Source organism: Neophocaena asiaeorientalis, unplaced genomic scaffold, assembly GCF_003031525.2.
Source record: "Neophocaena asiaeorientalis asiaeorientalis breed wild unplaced genomic scaffold, Neophocaena_asiaeorientalis_V1.1 scaffold275, whole genome shotgun sequence".
NCBI classification, from domain to species: Eukaryota; Metazoa; Chordata; class Mammalia; order Artiodactyla; family Phocoenidae; genus Neophocaena; species Neophocaena asiaeorientalis.
This window is the reverse complement of record NW_020173679.1, coordinates 1,743,556-1,752,963: the sequence shown is the minus strand read 5'-3', so window position 1 is coordinate 1,752,963 and position 9,408 is coordinate 1,743,556.

The window sequence follows — 9,408 nt, the reverse complement described above, 5'->3', positions numbered from 1 at the left end:
AGTCACCAGGGAAGTAGAGCTGGGAGGACTGGAGGGACCTAGAGTTGGGACGGGAGATTAGAAGCAGGAGACAGGGCCCCATCCAGGGCAGGGCAGGCTGGCTAGAAGAAAGAGGGACTAGGGAGTCTGAAGAGCCAGGAAGCAGGTTGACCGTCATCTACATGGAACGCCAGAGAGAGGAAGAGAGCAGCCCCTACAGGAGCCCGCTCGTGAGGTGAAGGCCAGGGGGGAGCAGCTTCTCAGAGTTGGGGTCCAGCAGGCAGGTAAGCCTACCCCCATGTGAATGAATATCAACATTGTAACACCATGGCTTCCCACTCTCTATAATGGCCATGACCTCCATCACCATGGCAACAAGCCTCATGAATGACACCATCATAGCTATCGACACTCTCACATCCCCACAATGAGCCCAGCCATGACGCCACCGTTCCCGAAGCAGATTTCTGCTGCCCATCAGTAGGCCTTCTCCCCTACTTCCTTTACAACAGCGCTCCCAAGGATGTTTGATGGATGCAGGTTGGGTTCTCCCAGAAGCAGACTCTGAGATTAGTGGGCAGGTTTACTGGGGAGTGCCCTCGAGGTTGACACCTGTGGAAAGGAAGCAAAAGAAATGGGATTGGGCAGAGGCAGAAGCTGGATGCAGAGGCAGCTCAGCAAAGGACCTCTGAAGATTGGATGGTTTTCTGCAGTTGAGAGACTGGCCTTGACATTCCTCGAGACTCCCACAGCTTACAGTTGTTGCCTGTAAGCTCCCCACTGGACGGGGATGTAACTTTAGGCGAGACAGCTCTCTCCAGCCAAGAGCCATTTCTAGGGAGGACTGAGGGCCAGCCAGTAGCCCTCGCAGAAGTGGGGGGAAGAAGTTCTTCAGTCCTGAAAGGGCATCTGGGTGATGCATTCCGTGTCCACCAAAGATGCCACTAAATACCACATCCCCACCCTCCCTTGTAGCAGGGTGTGGCTAGATGGCTAAATTCTGGCCAATGCCATGGAAGAGAAAATTATGCCTGCCACTTTCAGGTTGTGCCTGAGAAGGAATGAGCATGTAATCCTCTTCCCACTTACCTTCTCACTGGCTGCGATGCAGATGTGATGGCGGGAGCTGGAGCAGCCACGCTGGGCCCAGAGCTGGATCCACATGTGGAGTGTGGCAGAGTTGCCCACCAGTTCTCACCCGCACACTTCCAGATTGTTACATGGCAGAGAAAGAACTTCTGCCATGTATAAGCATTCGGGGGGTCTCTTTGTTGTAGCCTACTCTCCTTTACCCCAATTGAGTAACAACCACCTACATTACCATTCTGACAACAGTATAACCACTGTGTCCACCATCACCAACACCAAGTTCAACTCCAGGTTCAACCCTGACTCTGCTGCCCACTTGCTCTAAGACCTTGGACATGTCGCTATACCCTTCTGGACCTCAATTTCCTCTTCAGAAAGTATGTAGTTTATAATATATAATTTTGTATACATTGCAAGGGTGTCATAAGGATGAAACAAAATGATGTATGTGTGAAGGAACCCCATGTATTAACATACAAGGTTTGCCCTCCTCCGCACCTCCCCACCAGCTCTGAATCCAGAGCTGTCTCCTCGGTGGTGATTTGTACTGCTGTTATATTACCTGTTAACACAGCATCATTAGAAAGGCCACTACAATGTTATCCCCACCCTACCCACTAGAAGCGTCACTTCCACTTTTACTTTAGAGTCAGAAGACCTGGATCCCAATCCCAACTCCATCCTTTATCAGATGAATGACTCAAGACTCCCTTGAGCCTCAGAAGACCTGGATCCCAATCCCAACTCCATCCTTTATCAGATGAATGACTCAAGACTCCCTTGAGCCTCAGAAGACCTGGATCCCAATCCCAACTCCATCCTTTATCAGATGAATGACTCAAGACTCCCTTGAGCCTCAGTTCTCCCATCTATAAAATGGGAATAATAACAACCCTCAGGTAGTGACTGTGAGGATGAAATGGGATGATGGGCGTAAGATGCTCCACACAGCTCTTGGGTCACAGGAAACACCATAAATGGCACCTGTTGTCACCATCATGGTTGCCATGTACCTTCATCAAACACCTTCAGTTCACCAACACGAGAAAGCCATGAACCAGATCCTCCCTGGGGCTGGAAATGTGCTGGGCGGGATGCAAGACACACCCACTCGTGGGGGCTCATGACTCATGCTCAAGGAACCTGCCCCGACATCACAGCTGGGCAGGAGCCCCAGGGCTGGGATCAGGCACCAGGCAGGACTAACACAGCCCAGAGCCCACGGGTGGGCAAGTCTGCCCCTCCCTTGGAGCCCGAGATTCCAGCCATAGGGAAAGGAGCTACAGAACGCACAGGTGCATTTCAGAGGTCCCCCTAAAGGCAGGTCTTAAAGGTCTCTGGTTGGGACAGTCTGGCTCATGGTTCAAAGCAAAATCAAGGGGGTGACACTTCCAATCAGGCCTCACTGTTACTGATGGCTCAGCTCCAAGGCCAGATGCCTGGTGTAACCAGGCCCCATCAATCCTCTTCAGGCTTGTTCTTCTGCCCATGTGCTGAGAGACCTCCTTGGCAAAACTATCCTCCTTCTGGCTGATGTCTAATTCCACCATGCCACGCATCACCCTCAGTGTTCTTCTCAGATGAATACTGACTTTCACCTTTTGTGAATTTATTCTGTGAGGTTTTCCCTTCAGCAGGAGGGATCAGACAGGTTGGGTGTGGGTACCAAGAAGGGAGGGGAGGTACGCTAACAACAAAGTTTGAAAAACTGACCATTTTGCCACAATTCAAAGCAAACTGAGATAAAACATCTGGGTAACGACAATCCCCGCCTCCACATCCCCATGGCCCCTGAATTAACCATAGTCATGACCGTGATCCATCACATTGCCTGTCCTCACTTTCACTGCCCCACCCCCTGAGAGGATTTATCTCCCTGCCCATCAACATCGAGCCAGGTCATGTGACTTGCTTTGGCCCATGAAATGTGAGCACAAGTGACATATGACACCCCAAGAAGAAGCCTCAGAGGCATGATATGCCTTTACCATCGCTCTGTTCCCTCTGCTGTGAGAGCAGGGCGTTTCAAAGCAGGCCAGCTCCTTCAGCCTGGATCCTGGAAAGAAGACACATGGAGAAGCGCTGCAGTGAGCCCACACAAGAGAGGAAGAAATCTTTGCTTCTGTAAACCATTGAGATCCAGGGGATGTTTGTCATGCTAGCATAACCTAGCACACACTGACTGATACAACAGCTAACATTTATACAGCAGTTACCATGGGCCAGGTGAAGTCTGAGTACTTTGACCCTCACAGCAACCCTGATAAGATGGTTCCAGTTATTAAACCCTGTTTTACAGATGAGGGTAGTAAAGCTCTGAGAGGTTAAGTATCATGTCCAAGGTAGTAACGAGCAAATCTGGGATCTGAATGGAATCCATCCACCTTGAATAAGCCTAGACGGTTTTCTCCCATTTTACAGATGGGGAAGCTGAGGCTCTGAGAGGTAACACCACCTGCCCAAAGTCACACAGCTAGAGCCAGTCCATTTATGTCACGTGGCCCACAGCAAGTCATGCAGGGAATGAGAACCAAGGTCTCCCCTCTTTGAGCCTGTAGCCTGCCACCACGTGTCTTTGCCAGGGCAGGACCCACTGGCTCTCGGGCATCCCTGCCACAGCCAGGGTCAGGACGCCACTCTCCAAGAGCCCTTCCCTCCTCCTTGAAGTTCAAGCTTAAGTTTCAGGAGCCCAGGCGCCCCTCCTCAGCACAGGGGCAGAGGCATAGCCGCATCTGCCCAGGCTCTTCAAAGCCTTTTGACACTTGTTAATATCCTACCACTTCTGTGCACGAGGATCTGGCTTGCATTAGCACCCCAGGCCCCATGGTGGTCAACACAGGGCTTGGGCTCTGTCCAAAAAGTATCAGACTCTGCTGGGGCTCTTCTAACTACTTATCTAATGTGGAACATCGAACGGTTTGATCTGCCAATTAGGCTCCCCCGGAGCTGCTAACTGGAAGCAGATGGGCCTATGCGTTATTGTATGGAAAACCCCACACTCCCATCTTCCCTGCAGAAGGGGCAGGAGAGGCCCACCCTGGACATCCCCCGTGGTCGCTGCTCTGAGGGCCTCCTTAGGGGGTCTTATGGGGGAGATCTAAGGCCCAAGGAGAATCTGCCTCACCTCCTGCTCCCAGAGAGATGGAGGAAATATTGCTTCTGGTTATGCAGTGAGCCAGGATGGGGACCCACCCAAGTGGTCCCAAGTTCCCGGATATCGCAAGCTTCTTTCTGCCAGTTCTCTGCATCTAGTGCTCTAAGCCTGCCCAGGAGACCTTTATAAAGCGGGTCAGCGCTGGCCACCAGGCTGGGCCCCAGGCCTGCCCAGAAGCAAGGGGGTGGTGTGAATGCCCTCTGGGGTCCCTTCTGACTCTTAAGTGGGCCGGATCCACCCACCTGACAGCTTCCCCAGCCAGCGGCTGCCCAAATCAGGAGCCCCCTCCTCCTTCCAGGGCCAAGCTGTCCCCAGGTCCACGGCCGCCCCACGTCCACGGCCGCCGCAGGTCCACACTTGTGTCCTCACTCACCTGGACCTGATGCCCAAGGGGCCTGCCCGCCTCCTGTCTCACACCACACGGCCTGCTTTCTCCCTTCAGAAAGCCTTCAAACTGCCCTCTTAGGACCAAACGGCTTACCCCTGCCGGGCACTCACTCTGCCAGGAAGCCTGCTGAGTGCTTCACAAGGGCAGCTCATGTCATCCTCACAGTGGTCCTGTGACCACCCCCCATTTCACAGAGGAGGGAACTGCAACGCAGAGGGGTGAGTTCACTCTCCCAGAGCCACACAGCTGGATAGGTGCGCTCTCTCTCTCTCTCTGCCTCTCTGTCTCTGTCTCTCTGTCTCTGTCTGTCTCTGTTTCTGCCTCTGTCTATCTCTGTCTCTGTCTCTGTCTCTCTGTCTCTGTCTGTCTCTGTCTGTCTCTCTCCTTCCCTCTCTCCCTTCCTCCCTTCCTTTCTTCTATCCTCAGTTTCCTCTCCCTCTCTCTCGTTCTCTATCTCCCTCCTACCTCCTCTCCCTCCCCCCCTCCACAACTCACCCTCACTCTCAAGCTCAGCTCCACGCCCCCTCTCTCTATTTTCTGGACCTACCGGGTCCTCCTCTGCTCAGGCTGGCCCCTGCCTGGTGCGCCCTCCGAGCCCCCCTCACGGGGCCGATGGCTGCACACCCCTCAGGTCTTGGCCCGATGTCACCTTCTCGGGGCACCTTCCTCCCCCTCCCAATGCGAGGCATCTACTCTGGGTGCCCCTGCAGCACCTGGAGCCTACCCCTCACACAGTGTCACATGGAGTCCTGGGTCCCCCACTGGAACATGAGTGCCTGGGAGCAGGGACTGACGTCTGGGGTGGTGCCTCCTCGGGGCCACACAGCGCCCGACCCTAGTGGTGTTTTGTAAGCATTTGTGGAGTGAATAAATGAACAAGGGAGTGAGAGAAGGGGTGCACGAGTGAATGCACCTCACTCACAGACCTGAACTGTTCAGCCTGTCCACCACCGTCCACGCTTCCCGACCTGCCCCTCCTTCTCTGGCTTCTGACCTCACAACCCATTATAGTTCTGTTTCTTTCACTCACTCATTCAACCGGCATTTGTTGGGCACCTACTCTGTACCAGGCACTTACCTAGATGCTTGAGATACGTCCATTAACAAAACAGACAAAACTCCCCGCCCTTGTGCAATGTATAGTCTATTGGGGAAGAAACACAATGAACAAGACAAAGAAGTAAAATATATAGTGTGTTAGTGGCCAGTGTTAAAGAGAAAAACGTAAACAGGAAGACAAAATGCATGAGAGAACAAGCCATGGGACTATCAGGAAGGACATTTCAAGAAGAGGGAACAGGGACTTCCCGGCAGGTCCAGTGGTTAAGACTCTGCTCTTCCAATGCAGGGGGCCCAGATTCGATCCCTGGTCGGGGAACTAAGATCCTGCATGCTGCACGGCGCGGCCAAAAATATAAAATTAAAGTAAAATAAAAAATAAAAAAGAGGAGGGAACGGCCAGTGCAAAGGCCCTGAGGCAGAAACATGACATGTCTGGGGGATGGTGAGGAGGGCGCTGTGGCTGCAGAGGAGTGTAGGAGGGAGGTGGCGGGCAGCCCTGTGGGTCTGACACACGCCCACATAAGGACTTTGGCTCTTCCTCTGAGGGTGCTGGGGAGCCACGGGGTACTGAGCAGAGGAAGGCGATGAACTGACTTAGGTTTTTAGAGAACCATTTTGGGCACTATGGGGACGAGGGCAGAAGCCATTAGGAGGCTGTTGCTGGAACGTAGGTTTAAACCAGGATATAGTTTGAAGGTAGAGCCAACAGATTTGCTGACAGATAGGATGTAGGATGAGAGACAAAGAGAAGTTGGGATGATGCAGAGGGTTCTGGTCTGAGTGATGGAGATGCTGCCATATTTTTTTTTCTTCAAAAAGTGAGATTTAGAGAAAGATATCCTACTATTTCTATGAAATTTCCCAAGTAAAACAGCTACCTGGTGAAACTGGAACAGATATTTGCTTTTTCTTTCTTAAAACAATGGAATTTAGTCTTTGGGAGTTTCTCTTTCCAAGTTAAGAGTTATATAATGTATACCTGAGGTAAGTAAACTGTTGGAGACCAGGAAGCACTAGAGACTTGTGCTTGCCTGGGAGGCTCAGTCCCAGCTTGCTGGCTCCCCTCTCTCACCCTCTCCATTCCCCCCGCAGCCCCTGCCACCTGGGAAAGCAGCACCTCTCTCCTGGCCCGGCCCCCAGATCACAGCCAGCTCCCACCAGGTCCACTCCAGCTCTGAGTAAGGCCCCGGGCATCTCACTGCTCAGCCAACAATGCCTTGAGCGACGAAAGCACTGGAGATGAGACCACAGGGGAGAAAAAGGCTGCACAGAGAACAGTTCCTGCCCTCCCCCGCAGGTGGTAGCAGACCAGAAAGGCAGCGGCCATGTCACAAGTGCTGGACCAACAGAGGTTAAGCCCAAGTGGCTATGGGAGCACAAAGGAAGCCCTCTGCCTAAGGCAGGGAAGTCTTCCCAGGGGAGGAGGCGTTTGAACTGGGCCTTAGGGGACACATGTAAGTCCACTGGGGAAAAGACAGAAGGGCCTGAGTAAAGGTGTGAAACCAAGCAGTGTGTCTGGGGACTAGCTGGGGGGCTGCTGGAGATGAAGCTGGAGAGGCGAGCAGGGTCCAGATTTTGAAGGATCTGATTGGCACACGAAGTGGGTGGGGCAGGATCGTGTAGGCCCTGGGGAGCCACAGAAGGTTTCTGAGCAGGGGAGACCTGTGACTGTGATGGGAATAAGGGGACGTCAATCAGCTGGCCAGACTGTGGATTTGGGCAGGATGACAGGGGCCTCGGAGAGGAAGGCTGGAGAGGTGCTCTGGGAGAGATGGTTACGGGTCAGAGAGTAAGGAGAGGACCAAAGGAGAGCTCCGGGTCGGTGGTCACAATCAGGTCCTAAGAGCAACTGAGAACCTTTAGACCAAAAAAAACAAATGATCTGAGGAGAGCACAATAGCTGAACCCCACCCCAATTACCCCTTGAACCCAAATCCTAGCTCCCTCACTTATGAGCTGGTGACCCTGGGCAAGTTAATCAGCATCTCTGAGCTTCAGTTTCCTCTTCCCTAGGGTAAGGACGCATTGGGCTGCAAGGGGCAGAAAATCCAAGTCAAACTGTCTTGAGCAATAGTGGACGTTAATGGACTCGTGAAATGGGAAATTTCAGAGGTGGGGCTGCCTGCCCGCAAGATCCATCATCTCAAAGGTTTCCAAGGACCCAGTTTTTCCATCCTCCCACTTTGCCTCTAAGGCTGACTTGCCTTGTGGTCCTGCAAGAGCTGCCCCCAGCTCCTGGGTCAACAGCCTTGCTGGTTCCTCAGAAAGAAGCTATCCCAGCAAGCATTCTGAAAGTCGCTCTGATTGGACCAACCCAGGTCATGTGCCCACCCCTGAGCCAATCACTGCAGCCAAAGGAAGAGTGTGTGTGGATTGGCTTGGCCTGGGTCACCTGCTCCATTCCCTGGAGCCAGGACACGGGAGGCAGCTTCCCTATAACCATATAGATCTCCCTCAGCAGACCAGGGGCTGCCAGGGAGGGAGGGAGGAAGGGGATGCTGGGAGGTATCGGCACGTGGCCACCGAGGGTCACAGGTACCCATCAGGCAGGGTCATCATGGGGATTAGAGATAATGTATATGAAGCACATGGCACACAGTAGGTGCTCCTTCAAAGGCAATATGCTTTTTGTTATTACATATAAAAGACCTTCATGAGAAAGAGGAATGAGATTTAATTTGTGGTCCCCAAAAATAAAACTAGTGGCCACAGATGTTTCAGAATCCCGGGGAGTTAGGTTTTGATTCAATCTAAGAAGAATTTTATCAACATAGCAACTGGCATTGTCCTCAGTGAGCCTCCTGTCACTGGAGGGGAACAAGAAGGGATTAAGCTCTCAGCTCGGGGTGGCTGTAGAAGGCGGTGCGGAGCAGATGCCTCTGAGGTCAGTGGGATTCCTGGATTCTCTCTCTAATGGTGGTCTGTGAGGCAGAACCAGGAAAATGAGGTCATTATCTCTTAAAAAAAAGATGTTTAAACCAAGGCATCAGAAGCTTGCAAGAAAAGAGAATTAAGAGCTTAAAACTCCCTGAGCCTCTGACAAGCTGGTCCCAAGGGCGGGGGGCACGGAACACAGGCACATCCAGGAACAGACTGCACAGAGCTGCTCCCCGGAAACTCAGGGCTGGATGGAGTCTCAGCCGAGGCTCTGGGCTCCCCTGCGAGGCAAGCGGAGGGGACAGAAAAGGGATGGTCACACCAATAGTCCATCCTTGGGGTCTTGTCCCAGCAAGTCTCCAGCCCACCAGCCCAACACCCAAGACTGTGGGAAGAGGATGGAGCCAGAGAGGAGGCTGGTCACAGAGGTCAGGGACATCCAGGGACAGCACCTCAGGCAACCCCAGGAGCAGGGCCAGCCAGTCTGTGCAGGGGACGCCGACAGTGGCCACCAGGGAAGACAAGGTCCAGATACCTAGGTCAGGGTCCCCCACACGTAGCCCCAGCTATCCTTCCACGCTCGGTTCTACAACCCAGCCACCCTCAGCCGCCTGCTCCTGCGGGCCTCCCTCCACTCTGCCTTTGCTCTGCTGCCTGTCCCACCCAGCCCGCCCCTCCCCAACCCCCCGCTCCTCCCCAAACACTCATACTTCCTGCCTTCCCAAACTTCTCTGTCCTTCAAGGCTCTTTTCAAATGCCAGCTTCCCCCAAAGTCTTCCCTGGTCACTGCATCCACCAGCCATCTCTCTAAAATCTGAAGCCCCCCCGCCAGCACACCACAGGGCCCTGGCGGGGACAC